The sequence below is a fragment of the Schistocerca cancellata genome, chromosome 8 (assembly GCF_023864275.1).
Source record: "Schistocerca cancellata isolate TAMUIC-IGC-003103 chromosome 8, iqSchCanc2.1, whole genome shotgun sequence".
NCBI classification, from domain to species: domain Eukaryota; kingdom Metazoa; phylum Arthropoda; class Insecta; order Orthoptera; family Acrididae; genus Schistocerca; species Schistocerca cancellata.
In genome coordinates, this window is record NC_064633.1 from 426,978,500 (window position 1) to 426,991,817 (window position 13,318).

Here is a 13,318-nt window from a genome sequence, read left to right on the forward strand (position 1 = left end):
AATATTACATGGTTGATTTGTCGCTTCCCCATATTGCTTATGGTGAGTAGCATCGAGAGCAGGAGAGCAGGACTATCTTTGAGAGCCGAACATCTTCGAGAAACCGAGCGAGGTGGCGCAGTGGTTAGCACACTGGACTCGCATTCGGGAGGACGACGGTTCAATCCCGTCTCCGGCCATCCTGATTTAGGTTTTCCGTGATTTCCCTAAATCGCTTCAGGCAAATGCCGGGATGGTTCCTTTGAAAGGGCACGGCCGATTTCCTTCCCCATCCTTCCCTCACCCGAGCTTCCGCTCCGTCTCTAATGACCTCGTTGTCGACGGGACGATAAACACTAATCTCCTCCTCCTCCTCCATCTTCGAGAAATATAAATATCATGGTCTGTGGTGCTTACGACACGTAAAAAAAAGTTAGGTGGACGCTGGCCCGCTGCGGGCCCGATTTAATACATTCTGTGTGGCACCAATGCTCTCAAGTGACTAACCCCTGGCACCGATACCTTAATAACTGGATGGCACTCAAGTTATATCATCTTCCAGCATTTGGTTTAATCATAATAGTAGTCAGGTGGAATAAATCTCAGAGTAATAAACTGCTCCACCGACACTGCTAACTTCCAGGCTAACTGACATACTAACATGACTATGACTAACATCTGATAATCCCTCCCGGCTAGCTGCGTGGTCTATCGCGCTGCTTCCCGAGCGGGAAGGAGTGCTGGTCCCCGGTACGAATCCGCACGGCGGATTAGTGTCGAGGTCCGGTGTGCCGGCCAGCCTGTGGATGGTTTTTAGGCAGTTTTCCATCTGCCTCGGTGAATGCGGGCTGGTTCCCCTTATTCCACCTCAGTTACACAATGTCGGCGATTGCTGCGCAAACACTGTCTCTATGCAAGCAGACACCATAATTACTCCACAACGCAAACATTTGGAGTTACACTCGTTTGGTATGAGACGTTCCTGTGTTATGTAACTTGTCTAGTGATAAAACTACCATTTACCAATCACAGCCAGGTCTGCTGACAATCCCCGTTGGCAACATCAGGTGGAACATCAGTATCTGTGGTCTGCAAGGGTGTCGTGTGGGATTGTGAAACATCAGCTCATATGCCTGTTCTTCATAGACGGAACACTGAACGTGCAGCCTCCTAAGAGACCACCTTCCAAGGATGCTGGAATACATTCCTCTGCAGATTATGAGGAGCCTGTGGCAACGACGTGATGGCTAGCCAGCCCAAAGTGCAAGAAGTACTACTGAATGTATTCGCAAATTGTTTTTAAATCGTTGGAGTGGATGCAGTGGACCTGCACCTTGGCCAGCCCATTCACCGGATTTGACGCGTGTAGACATTTTTCTATGGGGAAAGCTGAAATTCGCTTTCTACAAGGACATGGAAGAACCGACGATATGCAACGACATATTACTGCAGCCTGCATGAACATCTCCGCTGAAATGCTAGCAAGCGTGCAACAGTCATTCCATACCAGACTGGAAGAGTGTAATGCTGCTACTGGTGATCGTTCTGAAAACAACCTATGATGGTCAATTGTCTCTTTACTGGTCAGAATCCACATAATTAGCAAATGCACTTATGTTGTTCTTTAGTGTGCTACCACAGATATTGTACTAGTGTCGGCGTCGGAACTTTTCAAAATACGATACATCGTAAACGACTCGCACTAGCATCCAGCAACACACACCACTGATTTACCTTACTTCTAGTGTGTTAATGCCAATAGACATTGTTCTATTTAGAACAGTGGATGTTTGCTCAAGAAATAGACTTTCTAAGTATTATTACGATCTGTTGATTGGCTACAGTGCGAGCAGCTGACTGTCATCCGTTCTGTGAAAACTGCACGTCAATAACAATTTCCATTTCCTCAATATGAGCAGTGCAAGTTTTAGGTGATTCACCCTGTATACCCATCCTTCCAGATCTAGGAGACCCCTACCAGCTCCCACCTGTCAAGGCTCCTTTCCGTTCCAATCTTCTCCACCCACTTCTTAAGTCTTGTTTCGGAACCGCATCTCTCTCCACTCTTCCCCCATACCTCCACCAAACACCCACCCACACCAACCCTCTCCTACGAACTACGTTTAAATACAATGTTGCAATGATACCCCCATTCCTGGCAGTCTACATCGGCTCATCTCTTAACTCATCTATATATCCATTTTAACCAATCAGTAAACCGGTATTTCCGTTTTACCTTACAGAATTCTCTATGTGTTTTTACATACATTCATTGACACTCATTTTCTATTCATTGGTGTTTTTATTTTAATTAATTACCGAACCAACCTTTCATGTTTTAACTTATGTTAGTAATAATCTGTCTTTTTATTGTACAAAATATATATTTTTGTTAATAGTCTTGTCCAGCTTTTATACAATGTTTTTAAAATTTTGTCCTCATTTGTCTGAAGAGCGGAATATTCAAAACATGTAAAATAACGAAAGAAACTTAACAAAATTACGAACTGCGTGAAAAATTTGTGCCACATGCGACGTAGTTAAACGAAAACGTCCTCACGCTAACAAGTGAAAGAAATTTCAAATGTGGATGCAGTTCTGAAACTAGTTACTGGCAATAACTAAAGGAGACTTCCTAATGAAGCTTACTGCAGTTTTCCAACCAATTCTTTCATTATTAATTTCAACTTTCCCGTGAGGGTAGCCAAAGGAAAAAAACATTTTTAAACGTTACGAATAAACTAATTGTGTTTACAGTACGATCTAAATTTGACCCTCAGAAGCACAGTAGTTTCGAAGTAAGAAGGTCAGACAAAACAAAAGATTTAATTTTAAATTATATACTGTTAAGATTCAAAATATTTTGTGGTAAAATTTACACAAACATCTATTTTACATTTTGTAAGTTCAGCAACAATAGGTTTTAATATTCAATGACGATTTCAGCCAAAATATCTCGCGATGTGCATGCATTGAATACACAGGTTGTACACAGTATCAACTGGCTTAAAACAATCGTTTCTTATAAAGATTCGATGAACTGCCTTTCACTGCGCTGGGACACTCGGAACGAAGCCACGGGGTCAGAACGATGTACAGAACTTTGCCATATTTTCCAGTGTATTAAGGTCCACAAATGAGGTCAGTGATATGTTGGTAGAGGGACAGTGAGCCACGCGTGCGCTCATATTTATTCCGGCCACTTGTTGAACTTCTCTGGTTTTCGTTTTGCCAGTTCAGTAAGAACTGGAGGCACAAACCGACGCCAGATGCTGTAATACGCAAGTCGGTCACGACGAGAATTGCACAATGAGGAACAATGAGTGTGCATCGGAAGAGACAGAGACGAATTTCGGCTCAGATAATCACGAGTAACATTAAATTTTGGAAACGGGCATAGTCAAGTAGCGTTAATCTTCTTCCTTTTCTTTTTCACCCTGGAAGAGCTGCGTGGTCGCTCATTTAATTAAATTGACTTCCGAGTTTGTGTGCTGTAATGTCTGAAGCCACCCTACTGTTGCACTTCTTTAATTCAACAGTTTATAACTATTTCTTTCGACTGTTAAGTTTGTGTTATTCATTGCTGTAAGCCTTTGAGACTGATTCTTCATTGAAACGAATGTGGTGCTTGTGGCGTCCCTGAAATTTCTATGCCACTTGTGAGAATGAAAGATAATTAAAAAAAGGTAGAAATGCAAGTACACGGCAGCACATGCTCTCATGTCCTACATGCTTTAGGATCCCCAGCCCTGTGAAGGAAATTGTTGAATATGCTAGCAAAGGGTAATCCTTGAACGGTGGTTCTAGAGCTCAGTAACTTAATTCCGTTGCACAGATTTCCCCTTAGGACAATACTCAGGGATACTTATAAACTGAAAATTTATGGAACTTCCAATAATTTGGCACTCAGGATAGTATGGGTAATGTGTCACGTTGTTTGCACACAGTTAGCACTCAGGTACTCAAAGTCGTTGTCAATGAATGAAGTGACTCACCTTTAGTCAAAGTGTCGACCACTTTTGCAGGCTGCCCGGCACACTGCTCTCTGTAGCTGACCGCACCGAGTGAATTCGATCTGGGGCCAGTGTGTCTCCCTGACTCCAGGAAGTGGTGTCCTAAGGCGCGCGGCTATCCAGACAGCTCAGGAAACATACAACATAACAACCAATAAAAGGTGGAAAGAACACATTACGTCGTACGCCGTGATCGTAGTGTAGACACTTTTATTGTTTCAAAAGTCATATGCAGCAATCATACAAGGTGCGACAATAAAGTAATGAGACTGATTTTCTTTGCAAGATGTGGCAACCCTGTAGGCTTGCGTAGGCACAATATCTTTGACCTTGGTCTATAAGCTTCTTCTAGTCCAAGCGACACATCGATGTAACTGCTCAGTGATGAGTTATGCTGTAATAAGTTAACACGTGTTTGTGTCCCTCGTCAAGGAAAAGGAACCACATAATGTTGCACAACGGTATGCCATTTCTTTTTGTGTTAAATTGGGTGAAAACGCAACCACAACTTACGGTAAGCTTCAGAAGGCTTTTGGAGAGGAGGTTATTCAAGAGATCAAGTTTTTCGTTGGCATTAAATGTTTGGTGAAGGCAGAACGAATGTTTAAGATGTAGAGCGCAGTGGACGACCATCAACTTCACGGACGGAAGTCAACTTGGCCAGAGTGCGTGAACTCGTACAATCTGGTCGAAGATTATTCGTGAAAATGATTGCAGAAGAACTGAACATCAATCGACAAATGGTTCGTCAAATAATACCTGAAGATCTTGGTATGAGAAAGATTTGTGCAAAAATTGTCCCCAAAAATCTCGCACCACAACAGCGAGAAACACGGAAAAATGTGCCAGCCGATCTGTTAGAGCAAACGGAAATCAATCCACAGTTGTTGAGCCGTGTTATCACTGGTGATGAAAGTTGTTTTTTTTAGTTCGATCCAGGGACAAAACGCCAAAGTTAGGAATGGTGCTCAAAGGGATCACCCAGACCAAAGAAAGCTTGCATGTCAAAGTCAAAAGTGAGCTGCATGCTTGTGTGCTTCTTTGATTCCAAGGGAATTGTTCATGAAGAGTGGGTGCCTCCTGGACGAACAGTTAACCAATATTATGACAAAAATTTTTTAGAAAGACTTTGTAAAAGAGTTCTTCGTGTCCGTGCCAACATTGCTGATAATTGGATTCTGCATCACGATAATGCGCCATCCCGTACTGCTCTGTCGGTACAGCAATTTTTAACCTCAAAACAAATTTCAGTACTACCACAGCCACATTATTCACCAGACATCGCTCCGTGCGACTCTTTTCTATTTCCAAGAGTCAAAACGGTGGTCAAAGGACGCCATTTTCAAACAACACAAGATGCCCAAAAAGCTGTGACGAGGGTCTTGGAGGATACTGCAGAAGATGAGTTCCAGAAATGTTACAATCAATGGCCGAAGCGCTGGAAAAAATGTGTGCAATCAGAAGGGAACTACTTTGAAGGAGGCAACACTAAACTTGACTAAAACGGTAAGCAACGTTTTTTCACGTACGTCTCATTACTCTATTGTCGCACCTCGTATATCTGATCTTATGAAACTTGGTAGGAAACTGCTGCGTTACATTACATGAAGTCAAAAGCATGTCGTTGTTGTTGTGGTCTTCAGTCCTGAGACTGGTTTGATGCAGCTCTCCATGCTACTCTATCCTGTGCAAAGCTTCATCTTCCAGTACCTGCTGCAGGCTACATCCTCCTGAATCTGCTTGGTGTATTCATCTCTTGGTCTCCCACCACAATTTTTACCCTCCACGCTACCCTCCAATACTAAATTGGTGATCCCTTGATGCCTCAGAACATGTCCTACCAACCGATCCCTTCTTCTAGTCAAGTTGTGCCACAAACTTCTCTTTTCCTCAATCCTATTCAATACATCCTGATTAGTTATGTGATCTACCCATCTAATCTTCAGCATTCTTCTGTAGCACCACATTTCGAAAACTTCTATTCTATTCTTGTATGAACTAGTTATCGTCCATGTTTCACTTCCATACATGGCTACACTCCATACAAATACTTTCAGAAACGACTTCCTGACACTTAAATCTATACTCGATGTTAACAAATTTCTCTTCTTCAGAAAGGCTTTCCTTGTCATTGCCAGTCATCATTTTATATCCTCTCTACTTCGACCATCATCAGTTATTTTGCTCCCCAAATAGCAAAACTTTACTACTTTGAGTGTCTCATTTCCTAATCTAATTCCCTTAGCATCACCCGACTTAATTCGACTACATTCCATTATCCTCGTTTTGCTTTTGTTGATGTTCGTCTTATATCCTCCTTTCAAGACACTATCCATTCTGTTCAACTGCTCTTCCAAGTCCTTTCCTGTATCTGACAGAATTACAATGTCTTAGGCGAACCTCAAAGTTTTTATTTCTTGTCCATGGATTTTAGTACCTACTCCGAATTTTGTTTCCTTCACTGCTTGCTCAATATACAGACTGAATAACATCGGGGAGAGGCTGCAACCCTGTCTCACTCCCTTCCCAACCACTGCTTCCCTTTCGTGCTCCTCGACTCTTATAACTGCCTTCTGGTTTCTGTACTAATAGTAAATAGCCTTTCGCTCCCTGTATTTTACCCCTGCCACCTTCAGAATTTGAAAGAGAGTATTCCAATCAACATTTTCAAAATCTTTCTCTAAGTCTACAAATGCTAGAAACGTAGATTTGCCTTTCCTTAATCTAGCTTCTAAGATAAGTCTTAGGGTCAGTATTGCCTCACGAGTTCCAGCATTTCTACGGAATCCAAACTGATCTTCCCCGAGGTCGGCTTCTACTAGTTTTTCCATTCGTCTGTAAAGAATTCTCGTTAGTATTTTGCAGCCGTGGCTTATTAAACTGATAGTTCGGTAATTTTCACATCTGTCAACACCTTCTTTCTTTGGGATTGGAATAATTACATTCATCTTGAAGTCTGAGGGTATTTCGCCTGTCTCATACATCTTGCTCACCAGATGGTAGAGTTTTGTCAGGACTGGCTCTCCCAATGTTGTCAGTAGTTCTAATGGAATGTTGTCTACTCCCGGGGCCTTGTTTCGACTTAGGTCTTTTAGTGCTGTGTGAAACTCTTCACGCAGCATCATATCTCCCATTTCATCTTCATCTACATCCTCTTCCATTTCCATAATATTGTCAAAAGCATAACAGGCACAATTTTATAGCAAGATCAGATGATGGCAGCACAAGACTTTTGGATACTGGTCATCTTGCCGCAGTAAAAGTGCCTACACTGCGATCACGGCATGTGGAGGAATTCCAATACACGTTGTGCAGCTGCTGCTAATTTCTAAATGAGAAACGACACACGAAAATTAGAAGCACATGAAGAAAACTGACAAAGTAACTATACGTCGAAAGATATATATGGAAATGGACGAATAATTTCAAGGAACCTTATGTAGTGGCCGCAATTGTCAGAAGAAGCTTCTACAGGAAGTGGCAAATAAAAGATGCCCGGAGAACGGAGTTTCAGAGCACGAAAAAACACCGCAGAGGAAAGGAAATGCAGTGCTAACCGCATGTTGACAGTGACCGCCATTCATATCTTGGAACTTTTTAGCCCTGGTCCGCAAGTTACTGAAGGCAGATCGACGCTGGACTGCTGGAATTGCTGCAGTCTCATCTGAAGTGTTCTGCTGCAGCTCTTGAAGACTGTGAGGGTTGTTGCGATACAATTTCGAGTTGAGGGCTCCCCATACAGATAATCGCACACTCGCGGATCGAGTGACCAGGGTGGCCTCCTAGAGCCGCGACCTCTGCTAATAAATGTAAATGTGCTCCACGTGAACACACGTGGCGTGTGTACACGATGTGTGCGTGTCACGGGGTGTGGTTACGTGCATACATTCACGCCCAATCGTGTCCACTTGTCACGGCCACTTTTATTTGCCCCACCCTGCATTACATAAAGTTTTTAGTTATCACGAAGATAGCAGTTTCCGCCTGAGGTTATCTATTTGGAGTAAATGGATTAGTTTTTATATCACAGCCTTCTGTTATTTCCAAGATACAACGTGTGAATAAAGAAGGCGTTACTTTACAATAATGGTTTTCCTTCAATTAGTACTGATCCGTTCAGAAATGGTTTGGTTCCTAGCGGAATGACCTCAAGTTTAAGCTAAGAATTTACTCCTGGATCCTACAAGAGACGGAATTCAGAGACATTGCTCCGTGATTCGCCCCCTTACTCTTTAGTCGATCGTGACGTGTTTACTGCCTGACCTGTTGAGATGCGCCCCTCGGCTGTGAGGTTCGCCGACGCAGCGTCGGTTAGCCGGAGTTTTCTCCTTAAGCCAGCGAGCGGCGGCTCTCGTCGCCGGCGCGTATATTTCATCCGCCGCCGAGAAATATCGCCCGGCAGTCACTAACGATCGTGATTTAGCTGCACTGTGTTTTATCATTAAACTCCGTTTATATCCTCTCAGCAGGCAGGCGCTCCCGCCAGCGCACGGAGGCGAAGCCGTTGCCTTGTTTTCCTTTTCTGCCGCCCTGAAGATGTTTTACTGCCGACGTCGGCGATCCGCGGCGACTGCAAAGATGTAGCCGCTAATATCACTTCCGCGTCGGCAGCTTTTCGTCTCTGCCATTGTTTCTGCCTCGCCTGACAATCTCACGAGAGAGAACATTGCCCTTCTGTCTTGACGAGTGCTATACTTCCAAGCTGGCATATCATACTCCTTTTTTAGGGGCTCGAGGACAGCCACTGTAAATACCTTTGATTTATAAATTAATCAAAGTTTCATTTTCTGCAACTGATGTATCTAAATTCTCCCATGAATCACTAATAGTGTTGCATTTATGCCCGAATTCAGCCCACGTTTTATCATGCCGTGTAGAGTTAGGAAAAAATAAATTAAAACAAAAAGATTATCAGCTTTGTTCGCTAAAGTGGAATTCTTTATTTCTGTTGCATATCGATTTTAGTCACTGCGTGGCCATCATTAGTGCTAGTACTAAAGCCCTATGAATTTATTAATACAGTCAGTAAACTGCACGTAACAATGAAGAGTACTTGTCATATGGAAGGTGCAAATGCTACTGGACTAGCTGCTTACAGGCCCCACCTGAAGAAGTCCAAAGAGGGTAAGTCTGGGGATGTTGGTGGCCAAGCATGTGATCCACCTCAGCCGATCCGCCTGGCCCCGTAGACTAACTTCAGATGATTTGGGACGCGAACTGCAATATGTAATGCCGCGCCATCATGCTGGAACTACAGTTCGTGCCAAATGTCCAATGGCACATCTTCCATAGAGTCCGCAAGCACTTGTTGAGGTATCTGGAATCTGTTACGTAGGGAGGGAGGATGTACAGCCCAATCACAGCACCATCGCAGATACTTGCCCAGACATTGATGCCGAAGGTGTGCTGAACCCAAATACGGCTATTCCGAGCGTTCAAAACGCCTTCGCTGTTGAATTGCGCTTCTTCGATGAACATAATTCGCCATGGAAACTGAGGAAAGTCCACAGAAATTAACACGGTGTATAAAATCCGCTGGGTGCTATGTGTGTACCTTCTGAGGGTAATGTGGGTGGAGTTGCTGTTCATGGAAAAGATGCGGGACAAACGAGTGAGAATACATGCAAGTCATGTGCAGTGGCTCGAGTATTCGTTGAACTTGATGAAGCATTTCCTCTTCCAATACGATATCGAGCCGCCTTCTTAGAACACCACCGTTCGCTCTACCGCTTGTGAATTTCCCACATTCCCGCAGCCGCTGTTCTACTCCGGAAAACAGGAGATGAGGTGGAGTCTCTCACGATTTGGAAAGCACTCATGGTACAGAGATTGAGCTTCTCATCCATTACGGCGAACTTCACCATAAATTAACCACATGTCGGTGTACTCTGTCATTCTGTTACAACAGTCTAGTCACCGTAATGTCAACTGACGCATTGCCACGAAGCGTGAAAACAAGGTAGATGGAAACAAGGAACATCACGTGACATCGCGTCGTCTTGCCATTCATGAATGGCGAAGGTACATCTAGCGCGCGACTCAGTACCTCTTGTATTCCTTGTGACATGGAAAAGAACCATTTCCTGACACGGGCTCCTGCGTGGAACTTCATGTTCTAAGTCCACTCTATAGCCTCTAAAAGTGAGTAACATCAGTTGTGAAACACCCTGTACACCAATGGCGGACTGGGCCGATCAACCACGAGTGCTCACTGAGCCTGCAGACGCGAAACTGTCAGGCCTCACCACACTACATAACCACTCAGTTTAGAACAAACTTCCAAGTAGTTCACATATGCAATCTAGGGCAAACTCTCATAACTCTACAACTATCTTTCACACCAGCAACATGTTCGTGAAACTAGTGGATACTGGCTCGTCTACAAAATCTGATAAAGTATAAACTAGCCTCGGTAAATGTTTATTAAAATAATCTGCGAATAGGGTTGCTCCGTCTAAAAATAGGAAATCCACACATTTTGCCCTGAGGTCCAGACTACGTATTTAAGTAGAAATAGAATACATTGGGTAGTTCAGTAACAATCAGTCATAGTCAGTTTTTACGAGATCAACCGTAAATGTACTTAACCCAAAAAGAAAGTCGATAAACCGCCTCATAATTTGCCAGTTACAGCACAAGGGAGACAAGTCTTCTTCATCGCTCAGTCTTCTTCCCAAGACAAATGTATGTCAAAGGTAAACTAAAAATTCTTCACTAAACAAAAAAAACACGCCATTATCCTTCCTTCTGGGAGGGAAAGCGAAAAACTATTCAATAGCTTTGCTCATTTCATTCAGAGTTCTAAAGAAATAAGTTATTTACTCTGTAGCTAAGTATTAATGTTTCTCATTTAAACCACTTCACCATTAACGTCATTTTTTTTTTCAAAAAAATCATTTCATGTAACGCGTGACAGCTTAATTTTAAGTTGCACAGCAGCAACATAATCTTTGTGTCGGATCCCGTCCTTTGTCCACTGTGCGTTGTGGAAGACAACATCTTTTCGACGTTAACATCATTGACTGGAATTGCAAAGTAATATTCTGCCATTTTCAGTGATTTCAAATAAAATTCTTTATAAAGTTGTGATCTGAAATAAGCTGTCGACTTTTCATATGCCAAAAACTTTGTGAAGCCAGTCGTCTCTTTTTCTAGAAAAAAAGTCTATAGTTTCCGCTGAAAGCCCTAAAATTGGGCGCTGAATCCACATGTCCAGGATTTTAAGTAGTCTTTGCAAATCATGTACATATTATTAATGTTTTCTCTAAATTTTTCCACCTAACTTTGATGTGTGTCTGATAATCGCCTTAGAATCTCCAGAACTTAGTTCGGACATTTACGTCATCAACATGGTAGAATCCTTAGTTCTCTATTTCATTGCCAAGAAACCTAACAAAGGCCGGACACGCGAGACACGCATATAGTTGGCCAGACATGATCGCAAAAAGCTGGTCGTGTCCTTCTTGAGTCGGACACCTGTCAACCATATCTGCGACTTTTCTGAAAGGTAATATGTTCGTGGAGTGGACGGTACATTGTGTAGATAAAAAATAATTTTTAATTAAAATTGCCTCTGGAACATATATGTGCGTGTGATAACCAGATTCTACGATCATTGATGCAAATCTTGATATTAGGCCAAGTTCCTTAGAAACTTAGAATATTATCAAATGCTCATTATATCGTTTCCTGATTTTCAGACTGAAGTAATAATAAATAAGGTGGCATCCCAGTATTTTGAGCTTTCATTATCGTAGTGTCCAAATGTTCGCATACTTCACTCCAAAGGTTCTCTTTTTAATGTGTGCATTCTACGATCGACGGCCGACGGAGAAGAAATACGGTGGAGGTACAGACAACTACAGAGGACACAAGAATTTGCATGCTTTTCTATACCGACTGCTATGGCCCAGCGGTTCAGTCTGGAACCAGGCGACCGCTACGGTCGCAGGTTCGAATCCTGCCTCGGGCACTGATGTGTGTGATGTTCTTAGGATGGTTAGGTTTAAGTAGTTCTAAGTTCTAGGGGACTGATGACCTCAGATGTTAAGTCCCATAGTGCTCAGAGCCATTTGAACCATACTTTTCCAGTCACGCTAGAGACGACTGGGGGAAAATGCATTTCTCACGAAATACTCAACGCAGCCCTCTACATGCAACAATTTGCAAAGTACAATACCTGCTGATATAAGTTCGTAGCTTCCAAGGTCGGTGGCCTTTGGGATAAAATGCTTTTGGATATTGGATCGCATACTAAAACAAGTCAGCTGCCCGCGTTTTGTCGGACTTGGTACGGCCGTCTTCTGGATGGTTCACTGCTCTGGTGCTGGTAATTAACTGCCCTGAAGAGGACAGAAGCAAGTTCGTCGAAAATGGGTCAGTTTAGTTGTTTCAGTAGTTTACAATGACGCGGCCCGATACCTAAAATTATTTTATCCAGAACAATTTGTGCTGTTAGAATATCCAGCACAGTGACGTGTCACGACAGGAATGTTCTATATTTCACTCTAACTACTTAATTAAGTAGGAAGGGGTAATAATCACTACAAAATGGTAGCATATAGTGATAAGTGGGGAATTTGTTGTCATTTAATGAAAGCATTGATAAATAACTGCTCCAGTTGCTAAAAAGCCCCTTATTTCACTCCACGAGTGGTTTTGGTATTTACGAGCATACAGAAGCCGATTTCTAGTGAAATCCTAAACTAACATTTTAAATACAACTACACACTGTACGTGATAATATACCGAATATTTAAGTAGGTTTACAATACATCAATAAATGGGCTTCATGAGAAACCTTCATGTTGTAAACACAGAAAAAAGGTGAACTAAACTCCACTGATTTAAAATGTTTTTTTTTCCTTTATTGATTTTCAATTCCCCCGAAGGAGGCGGGCAGCAGCTTAGTACGCTGCTCTACAGCCTACAGACTTTTTTTTTAAACGGAAGAAGAACAGAAACAAGAAAAACAGGCGATAAAACGGTGACGTTAAGTGTAAAATGGCGGAAAAATGCTGAAAGTTAAAACAGAAAGCAAAAGGGGTTGGCAATGTTAATAAAAGACACAGCAATCAGACAAGTAACATAGTACACACACAATTAAAAAACATGGCGACAGTCTGGTTTCTGTTCGCAAGAGATAAAAAGCACACCCAGCGACTGTATAATGGCCGTTCGCAACATTCCCAAAAAACATAACACGGAACACTCACTGTAAAACACTCACTGTAAAACACTGCACGAAAATGGCGGCACATAGATGACACTCCCGAGCCAAAGGCAGATGGGGGGGGGACCTGGTGGAGGGGGAAGAACAAGGAGGG